Consider the following 15,217-nt stretch of genomic DNA (forward strand, 5'->3'; position numbering starts at 1 on the left):
TAAAGGGAGAGATAACAATAGATCAAAGCTGGTCCAAAAGAGAGAGAACATTTTATGTAAAGCTTCCACATTAATTCACAACAATCTGATGAGCAGAGATTCGCCCATGCACGCACTTTCCACAAAAAGCAAACGCCTCTCAGGTTGCTTTTATTCTTATACAATATTAATGCCCAAGGCAAGAAACATTCTGTACTTCACTCAGCAGAGCCTGTCCAAATTTACAATTAAATGGAACTGACACAGCTGATCATCCTGAATCTTGTTTCCTTTTCTGCTGGGGCTTTTCCTTTGGAAGCTGGGATATTATGCTGGCTGCATCCCAAGCCCACAGAGCTTGCTCTACCATTTTCCTCACGGGCACCGAGGCATCATATTCAGTTAGAGCAACAAGGCTCATCGAGGGAGATTCACCCACCTGGGGACGCTTGGCAGTGCCTGCAGACAGTGTTGATGATCACGTCAGGAGAGATGGTGCAATTGGCCTCTAGTGGCCACAGCTCAGAGATGTTGAGAAAAGTCCTACCATGCATGGAACATCTCCACCCCTCACATAATTATGCAGCCCAAAATGTCAATTATGCCAAGTCTGGACAGTCTTGAGGCAGAAAGTACTTTAGGAAAAGCAAGGTTCAAGAGGTTCCTCTTTTAGGATATAGGATGCACTATAAACAGGAGTTTACTGCTCAAAATTCTGTATGTGAAAGGGGTACAGTGAACCCAAGGGAAAAATTAGAATGGCACACAGAAATCAAAAGACTCTAAACAGACACTTGGTTTAAGATAATGGAGACAAATTTGTAGCACCATGGGGATCTGTGAAGAACAGGGAGATGAATAGGTTTACAGCAGTGTTTGTTCAGAGTTCTTATTTCTATCCTGTAGTTTTATTGTCCAATGTGGACGAGATGATGTTTTTTGAAAATGTATTAATGAGATAGGTAACTTTTGTAACAGTTAGATTTTTTTCTAAGGCGTCAAAATATCTTGGGTTGGAGTCTCAAACAGTTCACAGACAGGTGAATTGAAACAGGTTAAATTTTTTCATTCTGCCAAGCTGGTGTTTAGGAAAGAAGGAAGCAAAGAAGGCAGAAGAGGAGAGAGGCAGGCAGGAGGTGTGTTGGAATGCCCATAGGGAGGACACAGTTTTAGTGCCATGAACTCCACCCCTTCCTGGTGCTACACCTACTCTCAGTTGCACAAATAGGTTCCTCACGTGACCCCAATCACTGGCATTTTACACCCCTAATTTTAGATTTTAACATTGCAGTCTAGATGTTTAAAGATTAGAAAAGTTCCTAAAATCACACTGTCTTTGTCTGCCCACAAGACTGACCTTGACTTTATGACTACACAGAGAGAAATCCTAATATTTAGATAGCTTTTCACGAGAAGTGTGGGAAGCCAGCCTCATTAGTATTTGGTTGCACTTTATATGAAGGATCACAAATAAATGTTTGATGTAGAAATAACCACAGGCAGCATCTAGCAGCATCTATTAGAAACATCTAGGGAGTTTTTGAAAAATACTTAGAGGTTCTGGTTTAATTGGTCGGTAAAGGGCCCAGAAGTATGCATTTTTAAAGCTCCCGGATGGTTTTGTGAGCACCCAGGGATGAGAAGCTCTGATCTAGTCTGCCTCCCCGTTCTCACAACAAGAAAATGAAGATCAGAAAGATAAAGTTTGTTCAAAATATGTTTTCTGAATGTACGCCTCTAGTGCTTCTGCACGCTCGCTCTAATCAGGCTACATTCGCAGTGGAAAAAGTAAGGGGAACCCAGGAGCTGTGTGGTAAGGCCGTTTCCAGGTCTTGTTGGCAGGAAGAGTGGCTGGCAGCCTCCGAGGGAACCGGCTGTCTTGAATTTGGCAGCCTCTAACTGGCCCGTGCTTCTCTGGTCTTCGGAAACTCCCCACGGCGGCAGTGGGAGGCTTGCGGTGCTGGTTTGGCTTGATGAAACGCCCGCTTCTGCCTGCTTTGTTTGATGTGCATTCCAGCTCCTTGGACTGTCAGGTGTATCTGCATTATCCAAGACACAGAGGAGACGTACTTTAGAAGGATGCAAAGATGTTTATTCTCATTGAAACAAAATTTAACATGTCACAGTGGTGCTATTAATAGGAACGCAAACTCAAGTTGAATTCTCTTTGCTAAGATGATAGTCAGTGTTGGCTGGCAGGAGAGCTGAGACCAGGGCAGGAGCAGAGTCTCAGTGCTCCTGGACTCTTGGTGGAGTTGTGGGAGGCAATGGAGACATCAGAGCTCCTGGGTGGACACCTATGTTCACTAATTGCAAATTCCACAGACCTCAGCAAGTTTGAAGCCTGCAATAAAATAAAGGTTATGACAGCATAAAGCCTTATAGAATCACAACTTTTTCAGACATTTCCTAAAACTCTGAGGAGGCCAGGGTATAGTGGGTGGCCAGGAAGTGCAGGAGGCCCCAACTGTGGCCCCAGATGGGGCGAGCACTTTCTATGTCTCCTCTCATTTGTTCTGGTGGTGGTTCATGTGTGAAGTTAGTATTCAAGCCCATGTTTCATGAGGGCAGAAACTGAGGATCTGGGAGATCAAAGGACTTCTTCAGAACTTACATCCTTAGGAAATCACAGGGCCAAAGTTCTATGTGCGTTTTTGTGTGTGTGTGTGTGTGTGTGTGTGTGTGTGTAGATTTACAGATAATATCTACCTGTGTGCTTCATGTAGTGTTATTGAACTCCAGCTTGTGTTTAGATTGAGGGTTTTGGTTTTATTGAATGGTACAGGTTGGTAGGATCCAGCTAGTAAATACTTTCCTTCTGCTTCTTGTCCTCAAACTTACCCTTGATAATAAGTCAGGCAGACCATGTGACTCTTCTAGCCTCTTTCTAGGTAGTTTTTATTATGACAATCTCACTTTCAGATATCAAAGACATCCAAATTTAATATTAAACTCAGTTCAATACTTTTCTCCAGCCCAGCTCAAGTCACATGCACATTTTTATGATGGGGAAAGTAGGAGGAGTGCTTACTTCTCATCCAACCACTTCATCTGCTTCTCCTTTGCACTTGCTCTTTCTTCCCTCCTCCCCCATATCGCAGGCTGTTTCTTCCTCCAAGAGCAGCTCAAGGAAAAGCTGAGAAATTAAAGTCTAAAAATGGCTTTACGTGACTGATGCTAGCGAGTGCGGCATCTGAGCTCTCCGGGTGGCAGACACCCAAGCGCTGGCACTGGTTGCCCTGAGGGCCATGCTGGGGTCTTTGGAAGCACCCTTGGTGGCTTCCTTCATTTGAGAATCAAGGGCCTCAGTGGGGACCAAGCACGAGCTTCCAGTGACCCTGCCCAACAGAACCACCCAGGATATGCTCAGCGACCTAGCCATAACCTGTGGCAGCACCTGTGCACGGTGGTTAACCTGAGAAGCTCAGCAGAGACGAATATTGGAAGCTGATCAGACCCCCAGTCATCTAACTAAGGGTACGCAGCCAGGATTAAAAAAGACAAGACAAGATCTTAATGCAGAAATGGGGGCCCAGGATGGTCAGAGCTCTTATCAGGCTAACACCGTCTCCTGGAGCTCACCACTATTTATTGAACACACAGCTTCTAGAAAGGGTAAGGGGCGGTGCAGGGAACAGTGAGATGGAGAGCACTGATGTGAGCAGGGTCCTGGAAACAAGGGATTGATACATTCTAGCAGGGACAGCTCATAGATTAATTGGAAATTTGTTTCTTCCCATGGATGAATTTTTGCCTCCATAGGAGTTTTCTATATGAGTCATGCTGCCCTTAGCTGCACCATTGTCTTGCCATCCAAGACATCACGTGTCATGGATCGTTGAGACCTTTGCCATAACCAGTGGCATGGGGAGCTGTTCCTTTCCCACACACCAACTGCTGGCTCTTTAGGCAGCCATTGTGGGCTAATAGGTAGACTCAGACTTTTAATATGAAAAGCCAATTTGTGAATTTTCAGCTCTCTTAAGGTGGTCTCCATCAGACAATGTGTCCTGAGTTTTGATTAGGGGCTGATAAGGAAACAGCCTCCCTGCCTGGCACATACCAAAATGTGAGGCTCCCAGAAGGAGAAGCTGGTGTCCAGCATGGATGGTACTGTTTATGCAAACAGTTTAGCTATGGTGCCACATTCTTAGCAGCAGTACAGCAGATGCTGAATTCCCAGACAGGAGCTGAGGTCAGTCAAGGCCAACCTGGCAAGCAGGCTTTTCAAAGGACGCCAGGCCGGCCTGCTATGTGGACTCCTTCACATGCCTTCTTCCCTTCCAGAGCACTCACACTGGGGTGTTGACCAGGACTCTTAACCCATCAGGTTTCTCACTCCCAGCGCAGACTTCCGGCAGTGCCTCCCTAGCTTCTTCCTCTTGGGAAACTGCACCCCAGCCAGGCTGTCTCGTGTCCATCTTCTGTGGTTGTCTGTGGACACTGAGTTCTAGACAGTTCGAGAGTTTCTGAAACTGTGGCTCTGTGGGCAACTGCAACCACTGTGTGCCAGAGCAAGGGCCAGGCACTTTACTCTGTGCCCAACAAGCACAAAGACATTCGTGTTCATCCTCCCAAGGGCTTCCTCACTATTCTTTGACTCTTGGTCTTGGAGGAAATTGGTTTCTTTTCGTTGGTTTGGAAGAGGACAGCATCCGTCCTCCACATATTCTCGGATGTCCACAATGTTCTCCTAAAATCCTGGACAAATCTCTAGGCTGCTCTTATATACAGACTGGGGGTGAGGGACAGGCAAAAGTATCCCAAATGGGCCTGGCCACCTCTTAGCAAGTTCTTTGTTGATGTACCCAGCAGCTCTTTTTCAGAATCCCCAATTCTTTGTATTCATTTATTTTCTGCAACAGTGAGGCCTGAACCCAGGAACTTGCACATTCTGGGCAAGCATTCCACAGAAAACTGCATCCCTAGATCTGTGTTTTTATTTTCTACCCTGAGACAGGATCTTGCGAAGTCCCCTGGACTGGCCTCAAACCTCTGATCCTCAGCCTCCCGGGTGCTGGGACGGCCAGTGTGCACTTCTGCCTCCAGCTAGCCCCCACTCTTTATTGTTCAGAACTCTGGGCTCCTACCCAAACTCCAGGAAACAGATGTTGCCATGAGCACCACATCCCTGGACTTGGATGATAGTTCAGATGAGATTTGTGCCCAGAAACCCACGTGCTGGAAGCTTGAGCCCCAGTGTGTCAGTGGTGCATGAGACACTAAGAGGTGGTGGCTAATGGATGCAGAGAGGTCCTGGGGCTCACCTCTCATAAACGGATCACTGCTTTCTCATGAGAGTGGGTCAGATCTGGTGTGCCTCCGTTAGTCCTCAGGACAGTGGGTCGTTATAGCTGAAGTCACTGCGTGAGCTGGCTGGCTCTCTGCCCTGGGACACAGTCTGAGGTCCCTCGCCAAGATGCTGACACCAAGCTCTTTGGGTCTTCTACCCACCAGAACTATAAGGGACACAAACCTCTTTGCTTAGTAAAGTTCATAGGCTCAGGCATTTTGTTATAGCAACACCAAACAACCTGTGACAGCCCCTACTTTCATGCTCCCAAAGACTTGATCACCACTGCCTCAGTTTACTCAGACATTCATAGGGCTTCTATAATTTTCACTTAGGTTCTGTCTTCTCCACAGTCTCCAGTGATCGGTTTCTAGTAGTGTTCAATGTAGTTGTTTACCTAGTTAACTTCTGGTTATCCAAAGCCCACAGGAGTGTCCAGATTCCTCGGGATAGTTCACAAAGGCTCTTCACAGCCCCGCCTCGCCTGCCTTTCCAGTTCCACTTCTCAACCATCCTGGCTTGTCTTAGACATTCTTGGTTTCTGTGTCCTGAGCTCTTTCCTTCTCTGGCCCTTTGTTCATGCTGTTACCATGCTTATCTGCACAGAAATCATCTACCTACCCCTCAGAGCCCCAGAAAGAGTTAGCAAGGCCTTGGGTTTTATACTTAACTCTGAAGTGAATGAAGGAAGGAATGGCGACTAAACCATTTTTGACAATTATAGATATTCTAACTCTTCAGCATAGATTTATAGTAAAAAGGGGGCTTTGTTTTCTATGTCTGGCACACACTGCATATCACAAAATGAAGGTCTTGCCATGCCTTCTTAGTACTTTGGGCATCTCAGCCCTATCATCTGTTTCCCTCTCCCCCAAAATAAGATCTAGTAGGAAAATGATTAGCCTTACAAATTGGAGGTAACAAAAAAATGCCAGCTCCTGCCAGGCTAAACTTGCCTCCCCTGCCATCACTATCCTCTTGCTCAGTGGCTACTCTGTAGGACAGCTGAGGCAAGGATAGGTTGCTTGAGACTGGCATTTTTAATCTCTAGTTTTCAAGGCTCATTTTGTGGCAGAATTCCAAGAGACAAGAGAGATCAAATGAGAATCAGGAGGATTTACTTAAGGTGAGCACTGGCTCAGAGGACTTGTGTCCCAAGGCTGAGCGATTGAACAAAGGACAGTTTTGCTTTTTATACATTTAGTCCAAGGGGGGTGGTCTTTCTGGTAATGCAGTAAATAAGTTTACCGAAACAGGACAGGGCAGACTGTTTTGCAACTTAGCCTTGTAAGAAGACAGTCTTATGAATCGTACAGAAACAGAGTCACGAATTTTGTGTACAGGACAAAGTTGTTTACAGAGAGTATGGTTCCTCAGGGGTCACAACCCGTCTTCTATAGGAATCTGTCTGTGCCCGATCAGTACTGGGGGAGGTCAGCAGTCATGGGAAAGGGGGGCAGAACCTGAGAGGGGAACTGCTAGACCACTTTCGGCCAGGAGAACTGATTTTCTTTGAAGTTCTGCTTTAATTATTTTTCAGTAAGGCCTTATTTTCAGGGAAACATGGTAGCTGTGTGATCTTCATCAAAACTATTTGAACTCCCTGTGCAGCAGCTTTGTCATCTGTAAAACTGAGATAATCGTGTTGTTTAATTGGGTTGTTCTGACAGTTGCATCATGTAGGGTGATGTTATAAAGCCTGGAAAATGAGCTTGGTATAGATTACAGTCTATGATATTTGTTGTGTGAATATTTTATACAAATTTGCTTTATAAATACGGACTTTTCTGTTTTAGAAAATCTGCTCACACTTTCATGACCAGATGTGTAAGGGCAGGGGTCTTCCTGCCCATTTTATCTGCCCAGCAGTAAGCATATCTAGAAGGTGCTCAGGAAGCTGACTGATGAAATAGTATGGACAGAATGATATCATGTCTCAGGTTGTCCTCAAAGTAGAATCAGAGAAGGAAAGCACATGAAGGTAGAGATGGAAGAGATTAGATATGTTTTGCTAATGATGGGTGTTTGATGGATACATTGGAATCCACTGTATTATCCTGTTTTTATACGTATTAGAAATGGTCCCTGATAAAGAGTTCTTTAACAAAGAGGAGGAACATAACTGTTGAAAAGATTAGGTCAAAAGCAAATGTTCTCCATTTCTTTGGGTTCTCATTTATAGTTTATCTTCAGGCCTAGTCTTTTGGAGAGGGAGGAAAGTGGGAAGACCAAGAAGTCAGAAGTCTTTGTTATGTGCATCTGAAATCTCCTATATCCCTCCTGTTGAGCCCAAAATTGCACCATAAGGTGTGTTTGGATTTTTTTTTTTTACACAAATAGTTGTTAATCTTATCTCAAATGAGATAGCTGTCATTCTTGGGCATTTATAAAACTTTTGTTGAGAAATTGTTGGCATACTTGCTCAGAGTTTGCTAGCTGTCTTGCAGCATCCCGGGGTGACAACTGATAAAGCCATTTCAAAAGCCACACATGTCTTGATTTGCATTTTTTGCTGCTGTCTGCTAACAATGTAGCCTCTGGAAGGGGCAGTGCTATGAGACTGCCATCTGTCCCTGGAGCTGGCAGCAGGAGACCCTGGGTACCCAATGCTGTCCTTCAACCTGGGAAAGGACCACCACACATATCCAGGTAGGTCACCATGTGTCACATCCTCAGGGGCTGTGAAGGTGGGGATTTTTCTTATTCTTCTGGAAAGCAGTGTGCATCACTGTGCACTTAGACACAGAGGTGCTCAGCAGCAGTGGAGGGGAATTCACTGCGAGCTTTTTAGTGTCCAGCATGACAGATATCCTGTAGCTCATCCCACTAACAGCTGGCAGTTGGGTGGATTCAGTTCCTCAGCTGTAGATGAGGAAAAAGCTCAGAGAAGGTGACTTCCTCTCTTCTAGGTAGTGTTCTGTGATTAGTACCGCAGACTGATTTCAGTGCTGGAGTCCTTTCCTGATCGCCACTGCTCCTCACAGATTTCTAATGCACCCGAGGGAGATGTGGCCCCGTCCAGCTCCCCAGGAGGGAAAAGGAAGGGTATTGAGTGTACAGCTGTCAGTGCTAGGCACCGATTGTGCCAGCAGTTATACACACTGTGCCACCCAACGCCCATGAGCCCTAGGGAAGAGGTGGCTTCACAATCCCTCATTCATCCCTGAAGGGTGGAGATGCAGAGAGAATGAGGAACTTGCCGAAGGCAATTCAGCGATTGTCTGGGGATGAACACAGCAGCTGGACAGTCACTCATGCCTCCCCACAGCCCTGCATGTGACCGGAGACTCAGTTCAGTTTGTACTTCCTTCCCTCCATTCTGCCTCCCTGTCCTTCTCCTTCCCTCCCTCCCTTCCATTCCTTCCCTACCAAGCCTGGTCAGGGAATGTAAAGTTGAAACTGAGTACTACGAAGCTCTTACCTGGGAGGATCTTCAGTTCCAGTTCCGAAAGAAAGAAGCGCTGGTTCACCGGAAGCAGGTGTGAACCAGAGCCTGCCAGTCACCCCTGCGGAGTCCAGAGGTATTGACGAGCCTGTGGTGTGGTCACTGAAGGGAAGAACTGAGGCACCAGGCACTTCCTGTTCTCCACTGGGAGACTCCCTGGGTGGGGGGCGTGCGGCAGCAGCTCTTTGAGTCTCCTGGTGACCCTGACAGAGGGAAAGGGCCAATGTGCCTGTGACACTTGTTCCCCTGCAGAAACGGCTATATTTCTCCCATCTGTGTAAAGGCTTAGTCCTCAGAATGCCAGGCTAGGGTCCTACCTCTTTCTCCCATGCTTCTCCAATAAGTACCACTACTCATTGTTCTTATTAGGTGGTTTTGTGGCCAACAGAGGCTCTGCCACTGTTTAAAGCATTTCGGTTTCCTTTTGTTTTCAATCTGGAAATTTTCCTCCCTCTCACCTTCTTTAACACCCATGTCCAGGGAGTGGCTCTTTTATCTCTAATGGGATGTGGCTCTTTCATCCCTAACAGGATAACAAGGGATGAGGGGATGAGGAAGGCAGCACAGATGCCTCCGTGATCCTCACCCTCTTGGGACACAAATCTGTGGTACTGCATCTGAGCAGACCTGCATCTTACGAACCCCAGAAGTGTCTGCCCCTGGGAGAGGGGAGCTCTTGGATTTCCAGTCCCTGGGCCACACCCCAGGGTCCCGCTCTGAAGTCTTGGGGAGCCCCTCACTGAATGGGCCACCAGCCTCAGGGCAGCCTGGCCCTCTCACTCGTGAGGGCAGATGTTTCCTCAGCCGAACCTGACTCAGTGTGGTAGCGGGCTGGGAGCCCCTCTCTGTAGAGAGAGGCCCAGACAACTTCCCTGAGCATAGCCCGATCCTGGGGAGGAAGTCCCCAAACACTGGCAGGGTGGTCCCTGTCCCTAAGGAGTGGGCCCAGCAGGGGGCACTGGGCTTATTTCCCCTGAACCCTGGCCTCTGGGCTCCCTGGTCCTGCTCAGCCCCTGCTCCAGTGCAGCCCTTCCTCCTCCTAGGAGACAAGTTTGACCTCAGCTCTCCAGACATCCAGACCCTGGCTGCCCTACTTGCCAGAAAGATGCCCTCCCATTTCCTCTTTTAAGGAGCAAGCAATGTCATTTAATTGCTCAAATATAACTTTTCCCTAGGGAGGCAAGACTCCTTCAGGATAAGCTCAGGCATTTCCTCTCATTCTGTTAATAGAAAACGAGGCCTATTAGGAGGACGGATCCTTAAACTACTCACCAGGCTTGAAACTTTTCTGCTGGTCCCACAGTTCTCTAGTTGGACAGAGCCTTCTTGGCCTCTCCCTTCTCTCCTGGAGGGCAGAGAACATTGTCCAGGCACTGGCATTAAGATGAGAAGTGATAGATTTCTTTCTCCTTAAAATAGCAGCTACATGTAATGACCACCTTCTCCTTCCCATAATACCCCATTTCCTGCCACAAGCTCTCCTTCTTCACACAATCCACTGTGTTCCCACCTAAAACCCAACCCCAAGATGGCTTCCTTCCTGCCCAAACTGGTTTTCTTCTTCCCATAATGCAGTGTTTCCCGCCTAAACCTAGCCTCAAAATGGCTTCTCCTGCCGAAAGACAATCTTCTTCTTCCCAACATGCCTCTCTTCCCACCCAAAAAGTAACCTGGTACTTGCTCCCTTCCTGGCAACTAGTGATGAGACAAGTTCCTCCAATCCCTTGGGTGACATGCCTTGTAGACCCTCCAATCCCTCACTGTCATACCTCTCAGTCCCCACACAACCTCTATAAAGGTGCTCCAGCCCCTGCCATGTTGCTGCACTCTTTGTTCAGAGGCAGCCTGGCAGATTGTCCCTTCTCCTTAATAAAGGCTTGTTGTGGGACTGGTCTGGTCTTGGTTTTTGGCTTTTTAATCTGACAAGAAGTAAACACAAGGAAGTCAGACACAGGACATCTATGGGCTGTGTTTTAGTTGTTGGTCGGTGTGGGCTCTGACTGAGGCTGTCTTACTAGAAATTGCTCTGTCTTCTTTGGCTTCAGAGAGTTTCCTTTTCCAGCCCACAGGAGGAATCAGAGTTCAGTTACTCCGGGCAGTTGCCACTGTTCATTCACCTTCCGAGACTGAAGAGAGGAAAGCAGGATTATACTCCAGCATCAAAGACTGAAGCTCTGTTTGCGGTGTTCTTCGTCAGGGACTGAGCCACCTATTTCCCCGAGTTGTCCTTTAAACCTGGTATTTATGTGACATCTATAAGAGATGAAGTGTTGTGGTTTAGATCAACAGTGATCCCCACACTCAGATATGCTTTGGAGGCTGCCCCTTTGGAAGGCAAATGGACCACAAGGTTGATATAGCTGAGCTGCTGTTGGGAAGTGGAGCTAGCTGGGAGTGAGCTCATGTCTTCCCACAGCCCCTGCCTTCTGTCTCCGCTTCAAGGCCACCACGACTGAGCAGCTTTCCTTCCTCAGACCTTTCTACCCTCACCTTGCCGTCCCAGAGCCAGCCAACCATGGACTGAAAACATGAACCAAAATAAACCTCTCCTCCTTTACGTGTGGGTGCTGGGGATTTTGTCTCAAAGGAACTTGCTAAAAACACAAAATGAGTAATTAGCGGAGCAGAGAACTGAACTCAGTTCCATCTTAACTTCTACACTATAGTGGTTTGGTGCACATCACCATGGCAACAGTTATGACGCCGATGCCATGCAAGTAGTTGTGGAAACACAAAGGGAGTGGCTGCTTATTCTGCCTGGTGGTATTAAAGCAGACTTCCTAGAGGAAATACTGTGTGCCTGGTCATTTGGCTGTGGAAAACAGACACGTCCTGCCCACGGGAGAAGGACAGAGAGCATTCAAGTCTGACAACGCCCCACATCCAAAGGCACAGTGACCAGGAGAAGAGAGACTGTGTTTTTGGGGTGTGGGAAAAAGGAAAAAGGAAGAAGTGACACCTTCATCACCTTAGCCAGGAACATGCCACACATATAGTGTCCAGCAGGACATTTTCAGGGGAAAGTCTTAAATTCTGTGAAAGGACATACAAAAATGCCACCACCTGGACCTTTGTAAGAGCTTTGAATTTTGAGATTCATTTGATACCGACTCTGTGGGCGGTCTCTGTAATTGAGTGGGCTCTTTTCTCATCTGTGTAGATTGAGAGAAGATCATGATGGGATGCTTTAGGATGCAAAATCATGAACTTGAAATCTCTAGCAATGGCCTTGTACTTGTGGCATGTTGGCCATAAGGGGGCAAGAGCTGTTTGTCACTGCATGATCGGGACTCTGCACTGAGGTGTTCTGCCGCCCCATTACGTGCTGTTGGTGACTGGTGCCTCGAGCCAGCCCCATCTGCAGCTCTTCTCCTTCTTCACACAGCCCCCCCCACTTCTCTGCAGAGTGACTCCACTTAGCCAGGACTCATTTCAACCAGTATTGCATCTGAAGAACTGCAGAATTTATAATTCCTCTGCAAAGGAATGAAAAGCTACTTTCCATTCTCTTTCCCATGATATTTTGACTTGAGCTGTCCACACCCGGGTCCCTACTTCCAAAAACTGCAGAGGAGTTTTGTGGAATGAAAGAGCAGGCTGCTTATGGAAAACAGCTGAGACTCAAGTGTTCTTAAATGGCCTGTTCCAAGGCTTCCTTCGGTTCCTTTCTGTATCCCTTGTGGGATCCACTTTTCCAAATGTAAAAAAAGAAATCTCATTCGTTCATCAATGTCTTAGAAATGTCTGGAGTTTTCTAAGTATCATGCTGGACTCTGCAGATACAAGCATGCTCACAGTAGACATGGTCTCACAGCACATAGAAGAAAAAGATGCGAATGGATGCATCAGCAGAGGCTGGCGGCTGTCAGGTCTTGTGGTCCTTGTGGCCTCAGCACGGGCTCATAGTTCATCTCCCCAACCAGGAGGAAACAGCTGTAATAAAGGAACCAGCAGAAACCTGGAGGCTCATGCCAGTTTGGATGCTAAATAACTTAGTCCCCAGGTTCCATTCAGTATTCCAAAGTCTATTGTTTAGAATCAACTTGTGCCACCCTGTCCCCCGTAACGTCCCAGACCAAAGTGCATGGAGCCGCAGCTGTGCTGGGTGAGGGTCCCTCCTCCAACCATTGCGGCAGAAGCACACACTTACCCACACTCCCCGTCACATGGGGAGCCCCCCAGCTGCTACTCCAGAGGCTGCGCCCTCTCTCTGCTCAGCCCTCCGCAGTTTCTCAGACCTGGGCTGGGCTGAGGGTGGAGGGCTTCCTCCTTTCATGTACTGTTCATAAATCGTTGCTGTTTCCCCCTTACATTGTGGAATGGAATTATAATATATATTAAGAAATGCACAGAAGGTATATGTACTTTATTAATTATACAGTGAACACCTGGGAACTGCCACAGGTCACAAATCAGATTTGTACAAGACACCAACACGCTGTCTCTGTCCTCATCTGTAGAAGACCCTGGAGGGAGCCCAGGATCCTGACACTTTTAGTAACCTCGCCTCCTGCTTTTAACACAGAAGCACCTCATACACACCCCCGAATCATGTAGATTACTTCTGTCTGTTTTGAGCTCTAAGAGCATTAATCGTGTTACTTGTATCCTTGCACGTTGGGCTCAACACCCTGGGCTGAGACTCGCTATTGCTGTGATTGTCATTTTTATCACCTTGTACAAGACTATCACTACCTCCCTACTTTCCTGCTCACTTTGGCGGGTGGCACGTACACTTTTCTACTCCCTGGAAGATCTGCCCTCAGTTTTGAGTACTGTTGGCCTTTAGTTGCTTCTCTCATAACCTTTCCATGCTGCATGATACTTTTGTTATGAAAATGTTCCAACATGCACAAATTTGAGTGAATGGCTCAATACCTCCCCCTTCCACTCTCTCAGCTCCACCAATTATCAACTTACAGCCAAACCTGCAGCATCTGTACATCCAGCTGTCCAAAGATAGAACCCAGGGTTCATATTTTTATTCATAAATATTTAATATTTTCCTCAAAACCTTAAGGACATTTTTAAAATATAATGGTGATACCAAAATCATACATAGGAAATACTAAAATAATAGTTTTATACTAAAAATGAGCAGATATTCAAATTTTCTTATTATCTGAACACATTTCTAAATTCTTAATTTGTTTGATCAAAATGAGATTCATAAACTCACTGCCTAAGTGCAGTGAAATCGCATGTATTTCTCTTGGGTAGTTTTCATCTATAAATTCCTATCCAGTTTGCTCTCTTCAAGTCTGTCTTATTCTCTTCATCTTTCTTCTAATTTTGATCTCTCTCTATCTTTACAGTTAAAAAATTAAATTTATTTTAAATAATACACAAAACATAAAATTGTGTGTATTATAATATAATATTTTGATGCATGTACACATTTTATTTTTATTTATTTATTTTGGTACTGGGGATCGAACTCGGGACCTTGCACTTGCGGGGCAGGCGGCGGCACCACTGAGCTAAATCCCCAGCCCATGTACACATTTTATGCTTAAATCAAGTTAAACACATCTATCTCCTCTCCTTCCATTTATATATTCTTTATGGTAGAAACTTTCAAAATCCTTTCTTTTAAATTTTCCAAATGCCTTTAATATCTATAGTCACCCTTCTGTTCAACAGCAGAATAGAACTTCTTGCAAATATCAATGTGAACTTAATACCCCTTGATCCACCTGTCTCCATCCTCATAATGTTCTCTTGTTCATCCATGTCATCACAAACTACAGGGTTTCAGAGTTGCATTCTTTTCATGGCTTAATAATAATCCATTGTGTAATACGTACCACATTTTCTTTATCCATTCTTCAGTTGATAGACACTTCAGTTGTTCCCATTACTTGTTACTTTGAATAATGTTTGGGACCATGATATTTCAGATGTCTCTTCCATGTACTGATTTCAAGTCCTTTGTATATATACACACTAATGAGGTTGCTGGTCTTGTAATAGTTTGAGTTTTTAATCTTTTGAAAAGCCTCCATATTGTTTTCCATAATGGCTGTCCTAATTTATATTCCCACCAACAGTGTGCAAAGTTTGTCCTTTCTCCATATCTTCACCAGCACTTGTTATCTTTTTAGGTTTTTTAATAACAGTCAGTCTTATTGGACCGAGATGATATCTCCTTGTGCTTTGGGTTTGTGTTTCCCTGGTGATTAGTAATGTTGAGCATTTTTTCATGTACCTGTTGGTCATTTTTATTTCTTCTTTTCAGAAATGTCTATTTAGGGTCACAGCCCATTGTTAGATCATTTTGCTTGGGATTTTGGGGGGCAATTGGGAGTTTGCAATTCCCAATACATACTTGGTGTCAATCCCTTGTCCGATAGATTGCAAATGTTCTCTCCTGTTCTGTGTCTCTTCACTCTGCAGATAGCTTCATGTGCTGTACAGAAGCTTTTCGGTTAGATGTAACCCGATTTGTCCAAATTTACTTCTGTTTCTTATGGTTTTGGAGACTTCTACTGTTGTCTCCT

General features: G+C 45.8%; 1 long non-coding RNA gene across 2 annotated transcripts; it reads right to left on the reverse strand.

Moving 5' to 3' along the window:
• Positions 1 to 72: 72 nt before the first annotated feature.
• On the reverse strand, positions 73 to 11,370 carry LOC110347460 (uncharacterized). Of its 2 annotated transcripts, XR_002392108.2 has the most exons (5): positions 11,208 to 11,370; positions 10,733 to 10,843; positions 9,990 to 10,062; positions 8,694 to 8,920; positions 73 to 2,018 (listed from the first exon to the last, which is right to left on the reverse strand). It is a non-coding gene; the product is annotated as an uncharacterized LOC110347460 (long non-coding RNA). The 2 variants fall into 2 exon arrangements; XR_002392107.2 differs by having other exon boundaries at positions 10,835 to 11,370.
• Positions 11,371 to 15,217: the final 3,847 nt, after the last annotated feature.

Source organism: Heterocephalus glaber, unplaced genomic scaffold (genome assembly GCF_053883595.1).
Source record: "Heterocephalus glaber isolate CG9 unplaced genomic scaffold, H.glaber_assembly_v1.0 deba00000281, whole genome shotgun sequence".
NCBI classification, from domain to species: Eukaryota; Metazoa; Chordata; class Mammalia; order Rodentia; family Bathyergidae; genus Heterocephalus; species Heterocephalus glaber.